Source organism: Lynx canadensis, chromosome A1 (genome assembly GCF_007474595.2).
Source record: "Lynx canadensis isolate LIC74 chromosome A1, mLynCan4.pri.v2, whole genome shotgun sequence".
Taxonomy (NCBI): domain Eukaryota; kingdom Metazoa; phylum Chordata; class Mammalia; order Carnivora; family Felidae; genus Lynx; species Lynx canadensis.
This window is the reverse complement of record NC_044303.2, coordinates 131,784,564-131,810,280: the sequence shown is the minus strand read 5'-3', so window position 1 is coordinate 131,810,280 and position 25,717 is coordinate 131,784,564. Positions and strand designations below refer to the sequence as shown.

At 36.0% G+C, this 25,717-nt stretch overlaps 1 protein-coding gene across 2 annotated transcripts in view; it reads right to left on the bottom strand.

The window, feature by feature from the left end:
- Positions 1-25,717, bottom strand: part of RNF180 (ring finger protein 180) — a 205,201-nt gene that overhangs the window by 10,197 nt on the left and 169,287 nt on the right. The gene's annotated exons all lie outside the window — the stretch shown is intronic.

Genomic DNA, 25,717 nt, shown 5'->3' with positions numbered 1-25,717 from the left:
CATGCTGACTTATTGGTTCTTACTTCACTGCAGTAAGCACTGAATTCATCAACACTTTACAAATAAGGAAATTAAGGTTTATGGAGGTAAAGTAATTTATATTAAGATTTGAACCTAGTTCTTTCTCTTTCATTTGGGGACAGCTTGAGTCCCAGTTCTGCTAGTTAACAGCTATGTGATCCTGAGCAAGTTACTTCACCTTTCTTACTGAGTTTCTGGAGTTGAAGAATGAGGACAATAAGATACCTTCCAGCTTTACCCATCTTACATCTTACCCATCCTACAGCTTACATGTAGTTAGATGCTTTAAAAAAAAGATATGTGTGCTATCCTTCATGTGTGATGGGACAGACAAAAAGTTGAAGCATGGTATTTTACTGCTCTGTATTATCCTATTACATAAGACGTTTGTAGTGTCAAATTGATTGATATAAATAGGCCTTAGCAGAGGTGGAGTGATATTTTTATAGTCAAAGTAGGTATAGAGTTACTCTGTTAATATACTTGAAAAGCTAATACACAATGGGTTTCAAATGTCATCTTTATCTCCTATATTTTTTTAGGATACCAGAGTCAAACGTATAAATCCTGCAGAATCAATTATTTTCTATTGAATAAGTTAAAGTACATTGTGGATTACTTATAATTCTGTAACACTGGTTTGATTTTCAGTATACAGTTGATCCTGTATATAGTTGATCATATACATGGATGTGAGCTGTGTAGGGCCACTTCCAAGTGGATTTTTTTCCAGTAACTATACATATAGGCATGTATTTTTTAAAATATTTTTTTAATTCTCAAGTTAGTTAACATACAGTGTCGTCTTGGCTTCTTGAGTAGAACCAGTGATTCATCTCTTACATATGACATGCAGTGCTCATCTGAAGAGTGCCCTCCTTAATGCCTGTCACCCATTTAACCCACCCCTCCACCCCGATCAACCCTCATTTTATTCTCTGTATTTAAGAGCCACTTATGGTTTGCCTCCCTCTCTGTTTTTATCTTTTCCTTCCCTTATGTTCATCTGTTAAGTTTCTCAAATTCCACATATGAGTGAAATCATATGATATCTTTCTCTAACTTACTTTGTGTAGCATAATGTAAATGTATTTTCTTTTCCTTATGATTTTCTCTTGCTTACTTTACAGTATGAATACAAGATAGAATACATATACAAAATATGTGTTAATAGATTGTTCATGTTATCATCAAGGCTTCTAGTCAACAGGTTATTAGTAGTCTGGAGGAGTCAAAAGTTAAACACACATTTTCAACTGCATTTTCAAATGTTCAAGGGTCAACTACAGTTTATAATGTTACCAAACCAAATCATAAAAATATTTAAGTTTTTGTTTCTGTTAACCAGGTAAAAATGAATACCATGATTCCTTTTTAAAAATATTTTTTATTGTGGTAAAAAATATATAGAACATAAAATTTTCCATTTTAACCATTTTTTACTATACAACTCAATAGCATTAATTACATTCACAAAATTGTTCAACCATGATCACAAAGGGAATCCTTTGTAGTCACTGAGGAATAATCTCCCAATTTCCTATTCTTCTCAATCCCTACTAACCTCTATTCTGCTTTTTGTCTCTATGAATTTGCCAACCCTAAATATCTCATATGAATCAGATCATAGAATATTCATGTTCTGTATCTGGTTCTTTCATCCAGCATGTTTTCAAGGTTCACTGATATTGCAGCATGTATCATAACTTCATTTCTTTTCATGGCTAAATAATATTCCCTTTTATGTATATACCACATTTTGTTTATCCATTAATTTGTTTATAGATACTGGGTTACTTCCATGTTTTGGCTATCATAAATAGTAAGCACTGAGATACAAATATCTGTTCAAATCCCTTCTTTCATTTATTTTGGGTATATATCCAGGAATTGAAGTCATGGTAATTCTGTATTTAGCTTTTTGAGGAAACTCCAAAGTGTTTTCACAGTGGGATGCTTCATTTTACATCCCTACTAGCAATTTATGAGGATTCTTATCTCTCTATATCCTTCTCAACACTTATAATTTTGTGTTAAATTTTTTTTATCATAGCTAGTCTAGTATGTGTGATCTCATTGTGGTTTTCATTTGCATTCATTCTCTTAGTGACTAATGATGTTGAGCATCTTTTAATGTAGTTACAGATTATTTGTACATCTTTGGAGAAATGTCCATTCAAGTCTGCTGCCCTTTTTTAAACTGGGTTGTCTTCTTGAGTTCTATATATATTCTGGGTATTAAGACCTTATGAGGTAAAAGATGTGCAAATATTTTCTATTTAGGTTGCCTGTGTACCTTCTTGATAATCCTTTGATGCACAATATTTTTAATTTTAATGAAGTTCAATTAATTTTATTATAGTGTTCATGCTGTTGGTATCATATGTAAGAATTCAATAGTCATGAAGATTTACCCCTATATTTTCTTTAAGAGCTCTAAGGTTTTAGCTCTTATATTTAGGCTCTTGATCCCTTTTGAGTTATTTTTTTTTGTATATTATATGAGGCAGAGGTCCAGTTTTATTCTTTTGCATAGGGAAATCTAGTTGTCTTAGCACTATTCACTGCAGAAGCTACTCTTTCCCCATTTAATGGACTTAGTTTCGCACCCTTGTCAAGAGCCAACTGGTCACAGACAAAAGGGTTTATTTCTAGATTTTCTGTTCCATTGATCTCTATGTCCTTATGCCAGTATCACAGTGTGTTGATTACTCTAACCTTGCAATAAGTTTTGGAATTGGGAAGTGAGAATCCTACCAAATTGTACTTGTCTTTCAGGATTTTATTTTTTGTTGTTGTTATTCAGGGCCCCTTGGATGCAAATGAAAACCACACTAGGATCACACCTACTACAATAGCTCTAAAAAGTGCTATTATAATCTTGGTAGGGATTGCACTGAATCAATAGATAGCTGTGGGTAGTAGTGATATCTTAATATTAAGTTCTCTAATCCATGAGCATGAGATAACTTTCCATCTATTTATGCCATTTTTTTTTATTTCACCAGTGTTTTGTAATTTTTAGTGTACACATTTTTCACAGCTTTGGTTAAAATTTTACATATTTAGTCTTTTAAAAGGATGCTTACAATAGTGTGAAATTACTTTCTTAATATCCTTTCAGATTGTTCACTGTTGATGAACACAACTGATATTTGTGTGTTGATCCTGTAACTTGCAACTTTGCTGAATTTTTTATTAGCTCTATAACTTTCTTTTAGATTCTTTGGGATTTTCTATCTATAGGATTATTTCATTGCTGAGTAGAGATATATATAATCTGTCCTTTCCAATTTGGAAGTCATTTATTTCTTTTTCTTACCTAATGGCTCTGGCTAGAATTTCTAGCACAATATTGAATAGCAGTGGTGAAAGCAGGCATCCTTGTCTTGTTCTTGATCTTAGTGAGAAGGCTTTCAGTCTTTTGCCTTCAGTTTGATGTTAGTTATGAGTATTTCATGTATGCCCTTTGCTATGTTTAGAAAGTTACCTTCTATTCCTAGTTTTCTGAGTTCCTTTAAAAAAAAGATGTTTGAGGAGGAGGAGTTCGTTAACATGGCAGAGAAGCAGGGGGACCCTGGGCTTTTCTAGTTCCTCAAACACAGTTGTATTGAGGTAAGATCACTTGGAAGATCCAGGAGATTGATCTGTGGACTGGGAGAAGGAGCTCCATGGTTGGAGGGAGAGAACATGGAAGGTGCAAGGTGCATGGAAGTGAACTGGGGGAGAGAAAATCAGCAGTGCTGTGGAGGGGAGGGAACACTTTCACGGAGAGACAAAAGGGAGAGAAGAGGAGACGGACTGAAAGAGTGCAGCACTGGGTTTGCACAAGTGGAAAACCTCTCTGGATCATGGACTGGGGAGCAAGGAGTAATGAGTGTTGCAGGGGTTTTTGCAATGAGCATTTGGAGCTCAAACTCTGATGTTTTGGAAGTATGTGACTTTGACTTTCTCGGGAGTGGAGCTGTGGCATGTGCTCCTGGGGAGGAGGGACTGGTGGCCCTGGAGTGCACTGGTGGGGTGTAGAGATCTCCGGGGTGCACTGGGAGAGAACGCTCCCCTTCTTGGAGTACTTTTGTAAGAGGGTCTATTTCCTCCCCAAGGACAAAAGACCCTGTAGGCACCAGCAAAAAGCCTTTCATCAGCAGAGGATAGGCACACACAGAGGAAATATAAACTTTGCAGCTTTTAGTGCTACTACCCCATAGACCGTGCACACTGTGCAGGTGTGGGACTGTTGCTCAGGGACAAAGGACTTCAGACACAGTGTGAAGAGGCTCTGCGTCAGAGAAGGGGGTGCATCCTTTAAGACTTCAAGTTTTGAAAATCCAGCTGCATGCCACAGAAAAAACGCAGACTTGTGGCACAGGGTGAGCTGCCTGCCCTTGTTAGTCTGTGAGGGCTGCCGAACAGCAGCGGGGTGAGGTCTAGGAATGAGAGATTGGGGTGGTGCTATTTCCTCCCAACACCAACATGGGGGGACTTCAGAGAGCAATGCAGAAGCCCGACTCGTTTACACCAAACCCTCCCCGCCCTCCCCATGCCTGGCAACTGCTTATTTACTGGGGCAAGGCTGACTCTGAGCCAACACAGCAGGCCTCTTTTCTAGAACACCAGCACAGCCAGAACCCTGCACGCACCAAGTATACTGAGAATCAAGTGCTTCAAAACGACACCTGCATTTCTGGTGGAAATAGGACTGGGTTGACTTTTTTTTCTTTTTTAGTCTGAAATCAGGCTCATAGTTTGTTGTCTTTCTCATTTCCTTTTCTCTTTTTGGAGGGGATCAGTCTTCTTTATTCTGTTTCTTTGGAATTAGCCTTCAAGTTTTTTGATTCTGTTTTTTGTTACCATCCTTTTCTCTTTTTTTGGGATCAGAGTTTTTCCTCCTTTTTTTCCAGGCTTATTTTAACAAACAAATCAAAGCACACCTAGTAAAACACCTGAACACTCCCCATTGCAAACAAGGAAGAACTCTGCAGAGGATGGACCAGTGGGAAAGAGCAGCCAAAATGCAATAGCAGAGTGCACACAGCATACACCAGAAACACTTCCTGAAGTGCCAGACCCTGGACAGTTTGTGACTCCTTTTTAATACAGCATTCCTCTCAGGTACAGGAAACACAGCAAGGAATTCTCCCCAAAAGAAAGGTCAAGAAGAAATCACAGCCAGGGACTTGCTCAAAATAGATGTAAGTAATATATCTGAACAAGAATTTAGAGTAACAGTCATAAGACTACTAGCTGGGCTTGAAAAAAGCATAGAAAACACCAGAGAAAGCCTTGCTATAGAGATTAAAGACCTGGAAACTAGTCAGGCTGGATTAAAAAATGCTATAACTAGGGGTGCCTGGGTGGCTCAGTCAGTTAAGCGGCCGACTTTGGCTCAGGTCACGATCTCGTGGTCCGTGAGTTCGAGCCCCGCGTTGGGCTCTGTGCTGACAGTTCAGAGCCTGGAGCCTGTTTCAGATTCTGTGTCTCCCTCTCTCTAACCCTCCCCTGTTCATGCTCTGTCCCTCTCTGTCTCAAAAATAAATAAACGTTAAAAAAAATAAAAAAAAATGCTATAACTGAGATGCAAAACCGACTAGATACAGTCACAATGAGGACTGGAGAGGAGAGAAGAGGTGATACAGAAGATAAAATTATAGAAAATAACAAAGTTGAAAAGAAGAGGGAAAGGAAACTATTAGATCATGAGGGGAGACTTAGAGAATTTAATGATTCTATAAAATGAGACAATATCCATATCCTAGGAGTCCCAAAAGAAGAGCGGGGGAAAAAGAGGCAGAAGGTTTATTTGAACAGATTATAGCTGAGAACTTCCCTAATCTGGGGAAAGAAACAGACATCCAAATCCAGGAAGCACAGAGAACTCCCATCAAAATCAACAAAAACAGGTCAACACCCTGACATATCATAGTAAAACTTTCAAAATACAAAGAGGATTCTGAAAGCAGCCAGGGACAAAAAAAATTCTTAACCTAGGGGTACACACACATAAGGTTAGCAGCAGACCTGTCCACTGAAACTTGGCAGGCCAGAAGGGAGTGGCAGGAAATATTCAACGTGCTGAATGGGAAAAATATGCAGCCAAGAATTCTTTATCCATCAAGGCTGTCATTCAGAATAGAAGGCGAGATAGTGTTTCCCAGACAAACAGAAACTAAAGGAATTCGTGACCACTAAACTAGCCCTGCAAGAAATTTTTTTTAAGTTTTTTACTTCGGCGGAGAGTATGTGAGTGATGGAGAGGCAGAGAGAGAGAAGGAGACAGAATCCCAAGGAGGCTCCACACTGTCAGTGCAGAGCCTGATGCAGAGGTCGAACCCATGAACTCTGAGATCGTGACCTGAGCCAAAATCACGAGTCGGATGTTTGACTGAGCCACCCAGGAGCCCCAGTCCTGAAAGAAATTTTAAGGAGGACAGTTTGCGTAGTGAAAAAAAGTCCAAAGCAACAAAGACTACAAAGGACCAGAGACGTTCACCAGCAAGACCAACTCTACAGGTAACACAATGGCACTAAATTCTTATCTTCAATAATCACTCTGAATGTAAGTGGACTAAATGCTCCTATCAAAAGACAGAGGGTATCAGAATGGATAAAAAAAAATAAGATCGATCTATATGCTGCCTATAAGAGACTCATTTTAGACCTAAAGACACTTGTAGATTGAAAGGTAGGAGATGGTGAACCATCTATCATGCTAATGGATGTCAAAAGAAAGCCAGAGTAGCCATGCTTATATCAGACAAACTAGATTTTATTTATTTATTTTTTTTTTAATTTTTTTTTTCAACGTTTTTTTTATTTATTTATTTTTGAGACAGAGAGAGACAGAGCATGAACGGGGGAGGGGCAGAGAGAGAGGGAGACACAGAATCGGAAACAGGCTCCAGGCTCCGAGCCATCAGCCCAGAGCCTGACGCGGGGCTCGAACTCACGGACTGCGAGATCGTGACCTGGTTGAAGTCGGACGCTTAACCGACTGCGCCACCCAGGCGCCCCATAGACAAACTAGATTTTAAAACAAAGCCTGTAACAAGAGATGATGAAGGGCATTATATCATAATGAAGGGGTATATCCATCAATAAGATCTAACAATTGTAAATATTTATGCCCCTGACTTGGAGATTATGACATGAGATACCACCTTATACCTGTCAGAATGGCTAAAATTAACTCAGGAAACAACAGATGTTGGCAAGGATGTGGAGAAAGGGGAGCCCTTTTGCACTGTTGGTGGGAATGCAAGCTGGTGCAGCCACTATGGAAAACAGATGGTGGTTCGTCAAAGAATTAAAAATAGAACTACCCTACAACCCAGCAGCTGTGCTACTAGGTATTTATCTGAAGGATTCAAAATGCTGATTTGAAGGGGAAAATACACTCCACTGTTTATAGCAGCGCTATCAAGAATAGCCAAATTATGCAAAGAGCCCAAATGTCCATCGACTGATGAATGGATAAAGATGATGTGGTATATACGTATATAATATACACACATATACATGTACACAGGTACACACATGTAAATATGTGTACACATATATATGTGTACACACATTTATATATAGACATGTATATGCACAATGGAATATTACTTGGCAATCAAAAAGAATGAAATCTTGCCATTTGCAACAATGTGGATGGAAGGAGAGTGTATTTTGCTAAGTGAAGTAAGCCAGAGAAAGAGAAATACCATATGATTTCACTCATATGTGGAATTTAAGAAACAAAACAGATGAACATACGAGAAGGGAAGGAAAAAACAGAGAAGGAGGCAAACATAAGAGACCCTTAAATTGAGAACTCAGGGTTGCTGGAGGGGTATTGGATGGGGGATGGGCTATATGGATAATGGCATATAAGGAGGCATTAAGGAGGGCACTTGTTGGGATGAGCACTAGTTGTTATATGTAAGTGATGAATCCCTGGGTTCTACTCTTGATTAGAGTAGAATGTCCAATACTTTTTATCCTTCAATCAAGTTAATATTTCCCCCCCTTCATTTTGTTAATATGGTATGTTACATTAATTTTCTTTGAATCACTGAACCACATTCCTAGGATAAATACCATTTTGTCACAGTCTGTAATTAATTTTCCAGCACTTTTTGGAAGAGTTTTGCATCTGTATTTATATGAGATACTGGTCTACTCTTTTTGTGATGTCTTTACCTGGTTTTCATATTTGGGTAATGCTGGCCTCAGAATGAGATGGAAAAGTGTTCACTTCTCTTCATTTTTCCAAAACAGCTTCAGAAGGATTGATGTTACTTCTACAAATTTTGGTAGATATAACAGTAATGTCATTTGGTCCTAGACTTTTCTTTGTTGAGATGGTTTTGATTATAGCTTCAATTTCTTTACTTGTTATAATTCCGTTGAGATTCTTCTATTAATCTTTGAGGGAGTTTGGATAATTTGTTTCTATGAATTTGTCCATTTCAAGCAAGTTATCTAATTTCCTAGCATACACTTGCTTATAAATTCTCATAATCCTTTTTATTTCTCTAAGGTTGGTAGTAATATCTCTATTTTCATTTCTGATTTAGAACCACACTTTTTTTATTGATTCTCTATTGCTTTACTATTCTGTATTTCATTTACCTCCATTCTAATATTTACTGTTTGCTTCCTTCTGCTAGCTTTGGGTTTATATTGCTCTTAGTTTTCTAGTTCTTCAAGATGCCAAATTGTATTACTGATTTGAGATCTTTCATTTTTTTTTAAATGTAGTTGTATAGCTATAAATTTCCCTTTGAGTACTGCCTTTTTTTTATCTTCAACTTGAGTTTTTTTTTCAGTTTTTTTAAATTGAATATATTTGATATACACACGTGTATATAAAACGTGTAAATTTAAGATGTATAATGTGTTAATTTGATATGTTTATATATTGTAATATAATTGCAGTTGTATTTAGCACCTCTATAATATTATATAATTATCTTTTTTAATGGTTGTGATAATTTTTAGACGCTTAACAGAGTTTGATGATGATGATTATTTTCCTTATGCTGTGTATTGGATTTGTATGGCTTATTTACTATTCATTGCAAGTTTGTACTCTTTTTTTTTTTTTTTTTTTTTTTTTTTTTTTTTTTTTTTTTTTTAAATTTTTTTTTTTTCAACGTTTTTTATTTATTTTTGGGACAGAGAGAGACAGAGCATGAACGGGGGAGGGGCAGAGAGAGAGGGAGACACAGAATCGGAAACAGGCTCCAGGCTCCGAGCTGTCAGCACAGAGCCTGACGTGGGGCTCGAACTCACGGACCGCGAGATCGTGACCTGGCTGAAGTCGGACGCTTAACCGACTGCGCCACCCAGGCGCCCCGCAAGTTTGTACTCTTAAGCAACTTCAGCCTTATCCATCCCCCATCCCCTGGTTACCATCCTTTTACTGTTCTTGGTACATTTGACTTTTTCAGTTTCTATATACATAAGTGATATCATACAATACTTTTTCTGTCTGACTTATCTTACTTGGAATAATATTCTTTCTCATTGCTAAATAATATATATAATGTACATAATATATAATAATATACACACACATATATCTTTTTTATTCATTTTATTCATTCATCCACTGGTGAGTATTTAGGTTGTTTTCATATCTTGGCTGCTGTGAATAATGCTGCAGTAAACATGGGTGTGCCTATTATTTCTTCAAATTCCCGTTTTCATTCCCTTTGGATATATACCTAGAAGAATTCCTGGATTGTATGTAAAAATTGCTTATTTTTACTTTTTTGAGGAACCTCCACATTGCCTTCCGTAGTTATTACACCAGTTTACATTCTCTTGAACAGTATGTAAGGATTTCTTTTTCACCACATCCTTGTAGTCTCTTGTCTTGATGACATTACCTCACACTTGTTAGAATGGCTATCTCATGGTGGTTTTGATTTACTATTCTGGGATAATTAGTAATGTTGAGCATCTGTCCTTAAGTCTGTTGGCCATTTTGATGGTCTTTTTGGAAAACTATTTAGTTCTTCTGCCCATTTGCTGTATGAGTTCCTTATATATTTTGGACATTAGCCCCTTATCCAATACATGGTTTGAAAAATTTTCTCCCATTCTGTAGGTTCTCCTTTCATTTGGTGTGGAAAAGCTTTTTAGTTTGATGTAGTCTCTTTTGTTGATTTTTGTTTTTGTTGTCTGTGTTTCTGGTGTCCTATCAAAAAATCACTGCCTAGGCCAATGATGAGAAGGTACTTCTCTACATTTTCTTCAAGGAGCTTTACGATTTCAGGTCTTAAATTTAAGTCTTTAATCCATTTAATTTTTATTAGTGGTGTGAGACAGGGGCCTAATTTCATTGTTCTGCATTTGTTTCTCTAGACTTCTCAGCACTATTTATTGAAGAGACTGTCCTTTCCCCATTGGGTATTCCTGGCTCCCTTGATGAATATTAGTTGACTCTGTATGCTGGGATTTTATTCTGGCCTTTCTATTTTATCCCATTTGTCTATATGATCAGCACCACACTGATTTTATTACCCTAGTTTTATATTATAGTTTGAAATCAGGAAGTATGATATCTCCAGGTTGGTTCTTTTTTTTCCCTCAGAAATGTTTTGGCTACTTGGGGGTCTTCTGTGGTTCCACACAAAGTTTATGATTACTTCTATTATATGTTAAGAACGTCTTCGGTATTGGGGTGCTTGGGTGCCTCAGTCAGTTGAGTGTCCGACTTCAGCTTGGGTCAGAATTTGATAGTTTGTGGGGTTGAGCCTCACATCAGACTCTGTGCTGATAGTGTGGAGCCTGCTTGGGATTCTGTCTCCCTCTCTCTCTACCCCTCCCCACCCTTTCTCTCTCAAAAATAAATAAACATTAAAAAAAAGAATGCCTTTGGTATTTTGATGGGTATTGCAGTGAATCTGTAGATGGCTTTAGGTAGTATGGACTTAAAAATTTTTTTCTTATTTATTTTTGAGAGAGAAAGAGTGAGCTCACACAAGTGGGGGAGGGGCAGAGACACAGAATCTGAGGCTGTCTTTGAGCTGTCAGCACAGAGCCTGACTTGGGGCTCGAACCCACAAACCGTGAAATAATGACCTGAGCCGAAGTCAGTCGCTCAACCAACTGAGCCACCCAGGTGCCCCAGGGACTTTTTAACAATATTAATTCTTCTGATCCATGAACATGGAATGGCTTTCCATTTGTTTGAGTCTTCTTCCATTTTAGCAAAATTTTGTAGTTTTCATTGTACATTTCACGTACAATTTATAGTTAAATTTATTCCTAAGTATTTTATTATTTTTGATGCTATTGTAAAAGGGATAGTTTTTTTTTTCAGGTGTTTCCCCTTTTAGTGAAAAGGAACACAACTGATTTCTCTATGTTGATTTAGAGAATCTAAATCTAAAACTGAAATTATTGACTAGTTCCAACAGTTTTTTTGGTTGATCCTTTGGGATTTTCTGTACCTAAGATCATACCATCCGTAAAGAGCAACAGTTTTACTTCCTCCTTTCTGACTTGGATGATTTTTACTTCTTTGGCCTAATTGCTCTAGCTAGGACTTCCAGGACTATATGGAGTAGGAGTGATCACTTATTCCTGACAATAGAGGAAAAATTTTCAATTTTTATCCATTAAGTGTAATGTGAATTTTATGTTTCATCTTACTGATATGTTGTATTACACCAACTGATTTGCATATGTTGAATCATCCTTGCATCTCAGGGATAAATCACATTTGGTCATGGTGCATAACTCTTTTGCTATGTTCTTGAATTCAGTTGGCTAATATTTGGTTGAGAATTTTTTTTAATTTATATTCATCAGGGATATTATAGGTCTATAGTTTTCTTGTGGTATACTTACCTGGTTTTGTTATCAGGGTAATGCCAAGCTTGTAGTATGAATTTGGAAGAGATTGAGGAGGATTGGTATTCTTCTGATGTTTGGTAGGAGTCACCAATGGAGCCGACTAGTCATGGGGTTTTCTGTGTTAAGAGGTTTTTGTTGATTCAGTTTAGGGAGGTTGTGTGTTTCTAGAAATTTATCCATTTCTTTTAGGTTTCATAATTTTTGATATAATTGTTCACAGTAATCTCTTAACCTATTTATTTTGGTAGTATCAGTTGTAATGTCTCCTGTTTTATGTATTGATTCTGAGAGAGAGAAAGAAATATCCCAAGCAGGCTCTGTGCTGTGAATGCAACCATCAGATAATGACTTGAGCTGAAATCAAGAGTTGGATGCTTAACTGACTGAGCCATCTAGGCACTCATCTCCTGTTTTATTTATTTTGGGAGAGAAAGAGAGAGAACACAACTGGGGAAGCAGCAGAGAGAGGGAGAAAGAGCATCACAAGCAGATTCCACACTGTCAGCACAGAGCCCGATGCAGGACTGGAACTCACAAACTGTGAGATCATAACCTGAGCTGAAATCAAGAGTTGGACACACAACCGACTGAGCCACCCAGTTTCCCCTCCTGTTTTAGTTTTAATTTTGAGTTTGTTTTCTCTTGGTAAATCTAGCTAAAGGTTTGTCAATTTTATAATTTTGAACAACCATTTCTTAGTTTTAATGATCCTTTGTTTTGATTCTCTGGTCTCTTTTTCATTTATTTCACTCTGATCTTATTTCCTTACCTCTGCTAAGTTTGCACTTAATTTGGTCTTTTTTTTCTAGTTTCTTGAGGTGTAAAGCTAAGTTGTCTGAGATATAATTTTCTATGTGTTTATTACTATAAACTTTTCTCTCAGAACTGCATTTGCTGTACCTCATATGATTGATATGTTGAAAAAATGCAAGTACAGCCTAATTTTTATAATTCTCTTCTGATTTCTTCCTTGGGTCATTCATTGTTCAGAAATTTATTGTTTAGTTTCCAGATATTTGTAGATATTCTCACTTTCTTCTTGTTGATTTCTAGTTTCATAGACAATTAGTATAATTTCAATCAAAATTTGTTAAGATTTATCTGAATAATGTTCCATGTGCACTTGGAAAATGTATATTCTGCTGCTGCTGGATAGATTACTCTATTTACATTTAAAATGCAAAAGTGTAGTTGAATACCAATGTTTCCTTGTTGATTTTTTGTCTAGATGACCTATCCATTGCTGATAGCTGCTGCAGTACCCTATTTTTATTGTGTTGCTGTCTTTTTATCCCTTTTAGACCTGTTAATATTTACTTAATATATTTTGGTGCTCTAGTGTTGAGAGTATATGTATTTATGATTGTTATATCTTCTTGATATATTTTGACCCTTTTATAATTATATAATGACCTTTTTTTCTTGTTACTGTTAATTTTTTTTTTTTCTGATATAAGTATGGCTACATCCATTTGCTTTTTGCTTGCTTGGAATATCATCTTTTTTTTTTTCACTTTTTATTTATACGTATATGTAGAGCTGAAGTGAGTCATCTGAGGTTATGTTGGGTCTTTTTTTTTTTTTTTTTTTTTTAAATTCATCCAGCTCCTTGATGCCACTTGCCGGTGAGTTTACTCTGTGTAGAAAGCAAGCACCTAATTCAGAAACCCCAAAGAACTTTTATCAGTGACATCTACCAAATGATAGCCAAGTAAGGAAGCAATTTTTAATAGGCATGTTAGCACTGCCATGGCTATCCCTTCAAAGCTTGAGGCAGAGGGAACACAAAAAATGAGGCACCTCTCAGTCCTTCCCCTCAGAAAAAGTAGTAACTGAAATGGATAATAAACAATATGCTTGGTAAAGAATTTAAAGTAATGATCATGAAGATGCTCAACGGACTGGAGATAAGAGTGCAAGGACTCAGAACTTCAACAAGGAGAAAAAAATACTTAAAAAATCATATTTGAAACACACAATAACTAAAATGAAAAATACACTACAAGGAATTAACAGATTATAGGATGCCAATGAATGGATCATAGGAAGCACCCTAACTTAAATGGCACACACACAAAAAAAGGGAGTGGGATCAGTTAAGGCATCTGTTGGACAACATCAAGCAAACAAAAATTCACATTATAGGGTCTCAGAAGAAGAAGAGATAGAGTTCCAAACAAGAGGAACCCCAGGCAGTCCATACCACAATACATAATACTTAAAATGTTAAAGGATAAAGAAGAGGATATTATGCTCAACACCACTCATCATCAGGGAAATACAAATGAAAACCACAATGATAGCACCTCATATCTGTCAGAATGGCTAAATTAACAACACAAGAAACAACAGGTGTGAGAAATCAAATAGTGATGTCCTGGGTTAGGAAATTACAGGGTACACATTGCAAAGCAGAACACTGCTTTCTGGCCTTGCTGAAAACAGTGGGCCATGTTTTGCTTACCTAGTTAATGTGTATCTAAGGGGGCACACCTTGTGTTGCTTATCTAGTTAATGTAGATCTAGGGGTTGGCTCCTGCCTATGCTCATAAATTCCTTAGACCATGTTACCATACAGATTATTTTATCTTGTTTTCCATCTTGTTTTCTACATCTGCTCTTTTGTAGTTTGGGGAATGCCTTAACTTGTTTTTCTGCATGCTTTCAATACGTTCTTACTGGCATATAGCACACTGACGTACTGCACAATGTTTCCTTAAATGTATTAATAAATACGGGAGCTTGACAGCAGCTTGGGGAGACTTCCCTTAGCCTTCCTCTCACCTCTCTTGACTTGCATAGAGTCTTGAGTAATCCTTTCTGCTGCCCTCGGCTTTGCTGGATAAAGTTGAAAGCTGAACCCAGAAATAGGTCATGGTGAGCATGTGGAGAAAGAGGAGCCCTCTTGCACTGCTGGTGGGAATGCAAACTGGTGCAGCCACTCTGGAGAACAGTATGGAGGTTCCTCAAAAAAATAATAGAGCTACCCTGCATCCTAGCAATTGCGCTATCAGGTGTTTACCCAAAGGTTACAAAAATACAGATTCAAAGGAGTACATGTACTGCAATGTTTATAGCAGCATTATCAACAATAGCCAAACTATGGAGAGAGCCCAAATGTCCATCAATTGATGACACACACACAATGGAGTATTACTCAGCCATCAAAAAGAATGAAGTCGTGGGATTTACAATGATGTGGATAGAGCCAGAATGTATTATGCTAAGCAAAAGAAGCCAACTGGAGAAAGACAAATACTATATAATTTCACTCATATGTGGAATTTAAGAAATAAAACAGGTGAACACATGGAAAGGAGGGGGAAGAGAAGAGAGGGAAACAAACCACAAGAGACTCTTAATGATACAGAACAAACTGAGGGTTGACTGAAGGAGGTGGGTGGGAGAGACGCTAAGTGGGTGATGGCTATTAAGGAGGGCATTTGTTGTGATGAGTGCCAGGTGCTGTAAATAAGTGATGAATCACTGAATTCTACTCCTAAAACCAATATAGCACGGTATAGCAACTAAAATTTTAAAAACTGTCTCATGAAAAAAAAAAAGAGAATCTTAAAAGCAGCAAGAGAAAAAACTAGCCCCTTATGACTATAAGCAGATTTTTCAGAAGCTACCTTGCAAGTCAGAAGGAAGAAACATGATATACTCAAAGTGCTAGATGGAAAAACCTACACCCAAGAATACTGTACCTGGCAAGGTCATCATTCCGAAATGAAGGAGAGGTCAAGAGTTTTCCAAACAAACAAAAGTTAAAGGAGCAAACTCATCACTAAATTGGACTTACAAGAAATGCTAAAGGGACTTCTTTAAGTAGAAAAGGCCCTAATTAGGAACATGAAAATTATAAATATAAACATGTAAAATATTACAACATATGTATAAAACTTGGAAAGGGGAGTAAAAAAGTTCTTTTAGAATGTGTTCAAACCTAAGTGACTATCAACTTAATATGGACTGCTATATGCATAGAATGTTATTTTTATACACATAGGATGTTAAATATGAACCTTATGGTAACCACAAACTCAAACTGGTAATAGATATCCAAAAAAAAAAAAATAATAAAAAGAAAGAAAGCCAATCATAAAATTCCAGAAAGTATCAACAACAAGGTAAGGGAGCAAGAGGAGGACTACAAAAACAACCAGAAAACTACTAAAAAAATGATACACCTATCATTATTTTGAGAGTAAATAGCTTAAATGCTCCAATCAAGTCACAGGTGACCAAATGCAAATAACAAAACAAAACAAAACACCCAACTATAAGCTGCCTACAAGAGACTCACTTCAGACCTAAAGGCACATACAGCCACATATAGTAAAGGAAAGGAAACTTTTATCAGACAAAAAAAGACTTTGAAACAAATACTGCAACAAGAGACAAAGGCATTACATAATGATAAAATAATGAATCAATTAGGGGAACATAACAATTTTAAATATATATGTATCCAAGATTGGAGCACCAAAAATAAAGGAAGCAAATATAAACAGACTAAAGGGAGAATTTGACAGTAATATGTTAGTAGTAAGGGACTTTGACATGCCATTTACATCAGTGGATACCATCCAGGCAGAAAATCATTAAGAAAACAGTTTTTGAATGACACATTATGTTCATCTGATCTAACAGATATATATAAGACATTCCATTCAAGGGGCACCTGGGTGGCTCAGTCGGTTAAGTGTCAATTCTTGGTTTCAGTTCAGGTCACGAGCTCACAACTTGTGAGTTCGAGTCCTGCATCAGGTTCTGTGCTGACAGCATGGAGCCTGCTTGGGATTCTCTCCATCTCTCTCTCTCTCTCTTTGCTCCTCTCCCACTTGTTCTGTCTCTGTCTCTCTCAAAATAAATAAACTTAAAAAAATGTAAAAAATTAAAAAAATAAAACATTCCATTCAAAAACAGGGTATTCTTTTCAAGTGCATGTGGAGCATTCTCTAGGATAGATTATGCTACACCACAAAACAAGTCTTAATAAATTCAATACTATTGAAATCTTATGATGTACCTCTTCTGACAGTAACAGTATGAAACTAGAAATCAATCACAAGAAAAAAAACTGGAATAACCACAAATATATGGAGGTGAAACAACATGCTACTAAGCAGCCAAGAGGTCAATGAATATATCAAAGAGGAAATAAAAAATGGGGACAAATGAATATGAAACCACATGATCTAAAATCTTTGGAATGCAATGAAAGCAGTTCTTAGAGGGAAATATATAGCAATACAGGCTTATGTCAAGAAACAAGAAAAATCTCAAACTATCAAAGGACAAGGATAGTAGAAGGAATGAAATAATAAAGATCAGAGCAGAAATAAAATAGGGACTAAAGAAAACAACAGAAAAGATCAATAAAACCAAGAAATAATTTGTTTGAAGCAAACAAAATTGGCAAACCTTAGCCAGACTCATCAAGAAGGAGAAGACACCAATAAAATAAAAAATGAAAGAAAAGTAACAACTGATACCATAGAAATAGACTGGATTTTAAAAGAGTACTACATAAAATTATATGCTAGGAAATTGAACAACCTGTGTCAGCAAGAAGTAGAGAATTTGAGTAGACCAATTAAAAGTGAAAGAATTGAATTGGTAATCAAAAAACTCCCAGGAACAAAAGTCCAAGACCAGATGGATTCACAGGTGATTCTACTACACATTTAAAGAAGATTAATTAATACCTATTCGCCTAAAACCTATTCTCCCAAAAGTATTCCAAAAAATAGAAGAGTAAAGAAAACTTCAAAATACTTTCTACAAAAAAAGAAAACTACAGGCCAATATGCCCAACGAACAAAATTATGGCAAAAATCCTCAAGAAAATAATAGCAAACTACATTCAACAATACATTAAAAGGATCTCTCATCAGAGTGAAGTGGGATTTGTTTGAGGAATGCAAAGATGTTTCAATATTCACAAATCAATTAATGTGATATATCACATTAACAAAATGAAGGATAAATATATGATTATTACAATAGATGCAAAAAACCATTTAAACAATTTAACATGTGTTCATGATAAAAACTTTCAAGTTGAACATACTTCAACATCATAAAGGCCATATATGACAAACCCACAGCTAACATTATACTGAATGATGAAAAAGTTATGGTGAAAATGGTGAGACCTTTTTCTCTAAGATAGAAAAAACAAGGAGGTCCACTTTCACCACTTGTATTCAACATAATACTGTGGGTTCTAGCTGTAACAATTGGACAAGAAAATAAAAGGTACCCAAATAACTAAGAAAGAAGATAAGCTGTCACTATTTTCAGATGAAATGATATTATACATAGAAAACCCTTTGACAACCAAAAATTGTAGGAATTTTGAATTCAGTAAGGTTGGAGGATGCAAAATTAATACTGAGAACTTGGTTGCATTTCTATACACTAATAATGAAGTAGCAGAAAGGAAAATAAGAAAACAATTCCATTTACAATTTCATCAAAAACAACAAAAAACATAACACCTAATCAAGGAGGTGAAAGACTTATACTCTGAAATCTATAAAACATTGATGAAAGAAATTCAAGAGTATGCAAAAAAAAAAGGGGAAGATATTACATGCATATAGGTTGGAAGAACAAACATTGTTAAAATGTATACTACCCAAAGCAATCTATACATTTAATGCAATCTTTATCAAAATAACAACAGCATTTTTCACAGAACTACAACAAACCTCACATTTGTATGGAACCCAAAAAGACCTTGAATAGCAGAAGCAATCTTGAAAGAGAAAAAGCAAAACTGGAGGCATCACAATTTCAGATATCAAGTTACATTACAAAGTGCTAGTAATTAAAACATAATGGTACTGACATAAAAACAGACACATAGATCAATGAATAGAACAGAAAACCCAGAAATAAGCCCATAGTTACATGGTCAATAATCTTTGACAAAGGAAGAATGAATATACAATGAGTAAAGACAATCTCTTCATCAAATGGTGTTGGGAAAACTGGAGAGCCACATAAAAAGAATGAAATTGGACCACTTTCTTTCACCATACACAAAAATGGATTAGCGGTGCCTGGGTGGCTCAGTTGGTTAAGCGTGCAACTCTTAACTTTGGCTCAGGTCATGATCTCATGGTTTGTGGGTTTGGACCCTGCAATGGGCTCTGTGTTGACACTCTCCCCCTGACCCCCTGCTTGCATGCATGCTCTCTCTTTCCAAATAAATAAGGTCTAAAAAATGTATTAAAAAAAGGATTAAAGACCTAAACATGAAATTTGAAACCATAAAAATCCTTGAAAAGAGCACAGGCAGTAATCTCTCTGACATTAGCCATAGCAATATTTTTGTAGATAGGTCTCTTAAGGTAAGGGAAATAAAAGCAAAAATAAATTATTGGGACTATATAAAAATAAGTTTCTGCACAGGGAAGGAAACAAGCAACAAAACTAAAACGTAACCTAATGAACAGGAGAAGATATTTGCAAATGACACAGCTGGTAAAGGGTTAATATCCCAAATGTATAAAGAACTGGTACAACACCCAAAAACAAAATAATCCAATTTAAAATGCAATCTCTATCAAAATACCAATAGCATTTTTCATAGAAGTAGAACAAATATTGTTAAAATTTGAAGGGAACCAGAAAAGATGCTGAATAGCCAAAGCAATGGTGAGGAAGAGGAACAAAGCTGAAAGTATTACAATCCCAACTTCAAAATACACTATAAAGCTGTGGTAATCAAAACAGTATGATACTGGCACAAACACAGACACATAAACCAAGGAAACAGAATGGAAAGCCAAGAAATAAACCCATGCTTATTGCTCAACTGATCTACAAGAAAGGAACCAAGAGTATACAACAGGGAAGACAATCTCTTCAACAAATGGAACTGGGAAAACCAGACAGCTACACGCAAAAGAATGAAACTGGACCACTTTCTTACACTATACACAAAAATAAACTCAAAATGGATTAATGACCTAAAACCATAGAACTCCTAGAAGAAAACACAAGCATCTCTTTGACATCAGCCTTAGCAACATTTTTCTAGATGTCTCTTCAGGCAAGGAGGAGACAAAATAGTGTAATTATATTATAGGAAAAGTAAAGTATATTATAGCAAAAATCAACTATTGGGATATGTGAAAATAATAAGCTTTTGCAGAGCAAAGAAAACCATCAACAAAATAAAAAGGAAAGCTAATGAATGGGAAAGGATACGTGCAAGTGATATATCCAGAGAGGGGTTAATATCAACATGTATAAAAAACTGTATACAACTCAACACCAAAAATCCAAAAATTCACTTTAAAAAGGGTGGAGGACATTAACAGATATTTTTTTCAACGAAGATATACAGGTGGTAAACACAAATTAAAAGATGCTCAGCATCACTAATCATTAGGGAAATGCAAATCAAAGCCACAATGAGTTATCACCTTACATCTGTGTCAGAATAGCTAAAGACAAGAAGTAGCAAGGGTTGACAAGAATGTGTAGAAAAAGGAACCTCATGTACTATTGGTATGAATGTCAACTGTCAGAGCCACTGTTGAAAGCAGTATAGTTTCCTCAAAAAATTAAAAACTGGGAATACCATATGATCCAATAATTGAACTACTGGGTATTTAGCCAAAGAAAAGGAAAACACTAATTCAAGAAGATTCATGAATCCCTGTGTTTACAACAGCCAAGATACGGAAGCAACCCAAGTGTCTACGGATAGATAAATGAATAAAGAAGATATTGTATGTATGTATGCGTGTGTGTGTGTATGGAATATGGTAATATTCATAAAAAATGAGATCTTGTGATTTGTGACAACATGAACAAACCTAGAGGGTAGTATTCTAAGTGAAATAAGACAGAGAAAGACAAAAAAACCCATATGATTGCACTTATATGTGTAATCTAACAAATCAAATAAAAGGTAGAGAGAATAAATAGAACATAAAGAGAACAAAATGATGGTTACCAGAGGGGAAGTGGGTGGGAGGATGGGCAAAATCAGTGAAACGGTATGGGAGATACAGGCTTCCAGTTACGGATGAACAACTCTTAGGGATAAAAGATTCAACATAGAGAATATAGTCAGTGGTACTCTAATAGTGTTGTACAGTGACAGACGATAGTTACACTTATGATAAACACAGCATAACATAGAAACTTGTGAAGTCACTATGCTGTATGCAAAAACAAACGTTACATTGTTTGTCAACTATACTTCAGTTAAAAAAAAATCAAAACCAAAAACCCCACCAAAATAAAACAGAAACAGAGAGTATAAAAGTGGTTGCACTGGGCTGAGGGGTGTGGGAAACAGAGAAGAGACTGGTAAAAGGGTACAAACTTTCTGTTATAAAATGAATTAAGTCTGTAGATTTAATATATAACATGGTAATTACAGTTGCTAACACTGTATTGTGTAATTGAAATTTACTAAGAGAGTAGAACTTAAATGTTCTCATCGAAAAAAAAAAACCGGTGAGGTGATGGCTGCATAAATTGTTGGTGGGTTGTGAATCCTTTCACAATGTATATATTTATCAAATTATCACATTTTACCCTAAATATTTTATAGTTTTTTGTCAATAATGTCAATAATGCTGAAGAAAACAGAGTAACCTTTCTTGTTTGAATCTAGATGTAGCCTCCATGGGGTGATGTTGGGGGACATTTGGAAATATTTGAGGGCATTTCTGTTATAATAAATGTGAGGATCAACTTCTGGTCAGGTGTCCTGTTCAGTGGTGTTGACTTAGTCTTATACAGTGAGGAACTGTCCTGACCAAATGACCAATGGGAGTCCTTGTAAGAAACACTAGAGGGGTCACTCATTTGGCAATCTAACTTTTTGAAACAAAATAAGGAGTTAGGAAAATGACCCATGGGTGATTAAATTCAGAACTAAAGTTTGCTGTTAAAGTTACCTTCTCAGATCACAGTTCAGACAGGGCATGATTTAAATTTTTTTTTTTTTTAACTTTTATTTATTTTTGAGACAGAGAGAGACACAGCATGAACGGGGGAGGGGCAGAGAGAGAGGGAGACACAGAATCGGAAGCAGGCTCCAGGCTCTGGGCCATCAGCCCAGAGCCCGACGCGGGGCTCGAACTCACGGACCGTGAGATCGTGACCTGAGCTGAAGTTGGACACTTAACCGAGCCACCCAGGCGCCCCAGACAGGGCATGATTTAAATAGCACTATCTATATTGTACAAACAATTATTATTTCTAAGCCTACAAATATAAATGATTAGAATTACTTGGTTATTTATGCTATGAGTTACATCATTCGGTAAATCAGTTTTATAAATACGTATGGTCACTTAAGCAAATAAAAAGGGATATATTGGGGCGCCTGGGTGGCGCAGTCGGTTAAGCGTCCGACTTCAGCCAGGTCACGATCTCGCGCTCCGTGAGTTCGAGCCCCGCGTCGGGCTCTGGGCTGATGGCTCAGAGCCTGGAGCCTGTTTCCGATTCTGTGTCTCCCTCTCTCTCTGCCCCTCCCCCGTTCATGCTCTGTCTCTCTCTGTCCCAAAAATAAATAAACGTTGAAAAAAAAAAATTTAAAAAAAAAAGGGATATATTTTCTAATTTTTGATTTACATAGAAATACTAGTTGTTAAATATTTTGAAGATCATCCTGATAGAAAATGTTTAGCAAAGTCAGACTCCATTAACTTAATGAAAACTCAATTTGGGAAAACGTTTTATCTGCTTGGGAAATTATTTTCCTTATGAGAATTAGAAAAAGCACTATTGCTTCTGATTCATCTTACCTTTTCATGGCTCTGCTAGTATTCCTGACAAATCAGTACCCATTTGACAGGAAGTCATACCAAATCAGCTTGAAAAGCTTCATATTTGGCCACTACATGTTTGTATAAGCTCTCTTAAAAATGAACTAGTAACCTTATTATTTTTTGTTCTGTGAGAACTCTTAGGACATACCACATAAGCAATGCAGAATAAAAACCTGAAAGCGTAATACCTATTTCTGAGTGAACTCAGTTTCTAGTTATTTAATCATTCTCTTTAAATTTATTTTGGCATATTTTGAGAAATTATCCTTAGAGTCTTTCATTTTCGCAGACCAGAAAAAGCAACAAAAGAAAAAGCAGTCCCTGTGCCATATTATTATTTCCTCTCTTTTCTATTTTAGGGAAAAGGGTATTTAAATGTAATAATGAAAAAAATGACAGGATAGAAACCAAATCTTTTTAGATTATCAGATCCTACTATAAAATCTATAATTTATAGACAACCTTGCATTGTATTTACTCTACCTATCAAGTATTTCAGCCCATCAGAAATGCAGGAGAGCATATATTTTAAGTGGTAACATCATACAGCAAGCACCTCTATGGTATTACCAAGATAAGAGAAATATTCACAAAACAGTACCTAAAATATCTCCATCCAACCTTGAATCATTTCAGTGCAATCCTAGAAAAGTTAAAGCATGTATGTAGAGGAGGACTTGCCTAATAAAAACTATTTCACTACCATTACAGTTGTGAAGTTTTTCAGTTTCAAATATCTCAAGCTGCTTTGGTTAATTGTAACATGAACCTGATTGTGGTAACGGAAAAATTTGAAGTTTTAATCTGTTCAGGCATTTGAAAGTTTTCAATATCCAATTATAAATCCGGAAACATTACAATGTTTTCATATTATCCTATTAATTTTAATGAGGTAATACTCTAATAGCTGTTAAAATTTGTAGGTATATCTCTCATTTAATATTAACCTATTTTAGGCCATAGTAAGTCCTTCTACTTCATGTGCACTGCCAAAATAAAAGACGCAGCTACAGCTGCTATGGTATAGTAAATCATGGCAGTTGTTTCACCAGCTGGCAAAAGCGATCTGGAACTTTCAAGCTTATCTTCAGATTATTAGCATACTCATCATGTCCCCAAAGGAACAAATTAGAATGTCCCTAGAAATTTTTTTTTCTCGTTCAGGAATTTGTTTTCTCATTTGAGACTACCTTGATAGCCAATTCAACCCAATTTCATCTTTTAACAAGTATATTTTTTAAACATACATATGTATATATATGTATTTTTACAGATGAACAAACGAATAGACTTAGTACCTTGGATACAATATGGAAGCATTAAACTACTTTATGGTATCCCCAAATGCCATGGCATTTTCCTCAAAGAAATGCTCTCAACATACTGGCTAAACTCTAATTTGTGCAATTACTTGCAGATTTCTTTAATATGCACTGTAGTTTCAGTTGTTTGTATTTGCTATCAAAAACAAATGGACAGCTGCCATGGGCTATTAAACTATCACTACAATATGCCAGAGTTAATGTCATTTCAGTGTAAGACAAACACCATTCATCTCCTTTATTTATAGCACTGTATGCCATCTAATTAATCTACTCTTCATAATGTTATGAATATGTTACTGCTTGGAAGCCAGAAAATAAATAAAAGGACCTTTTTAGATATCTTTCCATTCTGAGTCCATAAGTCGGTACTGCTATATAGCTACAAGTCCTAGCAGCTTCTAGAGCAATGGACCTCAACTTTGGTGCTTTGGCTGCACATTGGATTCTCCTGGGGAGCCTTAAATATCAATATTTAAGATCCATCTCCAGAGATTCTGATTTAATTAGTCTAGGAAATGGCTAGGGCAGCAGGATTTGTTCAAGGTCATAGTGTGATATAATAGAAATTAATACCAGAGACTGTTTTGCTTCCCAAAACGAAGCAAAACCTTAGCTCTTCTCTTCCTTCACACACAAAAAAAGTATTTTTCATCTGTCCAAGTCCGTTGACGACCTGGGGATTTTCCTAGATGAGAAGTTCTGTTTCATAATAATGGTCTTATTTTGTAGTTGGTCTATTTTAAATAGCCCAATTCCTGAAATTCTGTGTTAAGATTACGAATGCTGATGGTTAGCTCTTTTGCAAGTTCTTTTTTATTAGTATCATCAAGCTAAATGCTCACTTGACAGACTGAAATGAGTATTACTAGTTTGCAGTTTACTTTCTCCATGCAATACATGATACAAACAAAATCCCCTATAAGTTGGTTATTTTATGTCATTTTGAAAAAAAAAATATTTGTCTATGCAAATATAATACTCTGCCAAAAGAAAAAAAAACACAAAAATTCCTTCCATAACTTCAGAATTTTTGTTAGTCTGAAATAAAGTTTATAAGATTTCTATACACTCAAAATAACTTATGAACCATGGAGGGCTTTTGGTCAGTAAACATGAGTAATGGTAGATAGTTACACAATCGTATATGAGGAAAAGCAAACTGTTTATAATTTGTTCTATTTTGCATCTGTCATGACAGGTGGTATGAATGTTCTTGGTTGGATGTGCCCCAATTTTACAGAGAAATTCTACTTTTCAAATCATTTATAGCTGAGCAGTGAGCATAAATTCATTAAGGAGTTGTTGAGACTATAGATTCTATCTCTTCAATCCATCTGCAATTAATACATTTTAAATTAATTGTATTTAATGAGCACTTTCTTGTTACTTTATTTTTCTCTAGGTTATTATGGTCCTTTTAATAAAGTTATGCTTGGAGGCTTAAGTATACACAGGCATGAAATACTCTTGTGGATAGTTATCTTTCTCATTGGAGAGACTGTCCTAAGGGTCAAGCAGCCATAAGTGTAAGTATAAGCCCTGTTGATCATGAAAAGACACAAGATAGGAAGTGGCTACACATGTCCACTTATGCTGTGCACTGCAGAACTCCAGGGAGCACCCTTCCAAAACACAACCACATAAAAGGTGCTTCTTGGGGTTCTGCAATGTGGCATTCCTGACTTCAAAGCTCTGACTGCTTTCCTA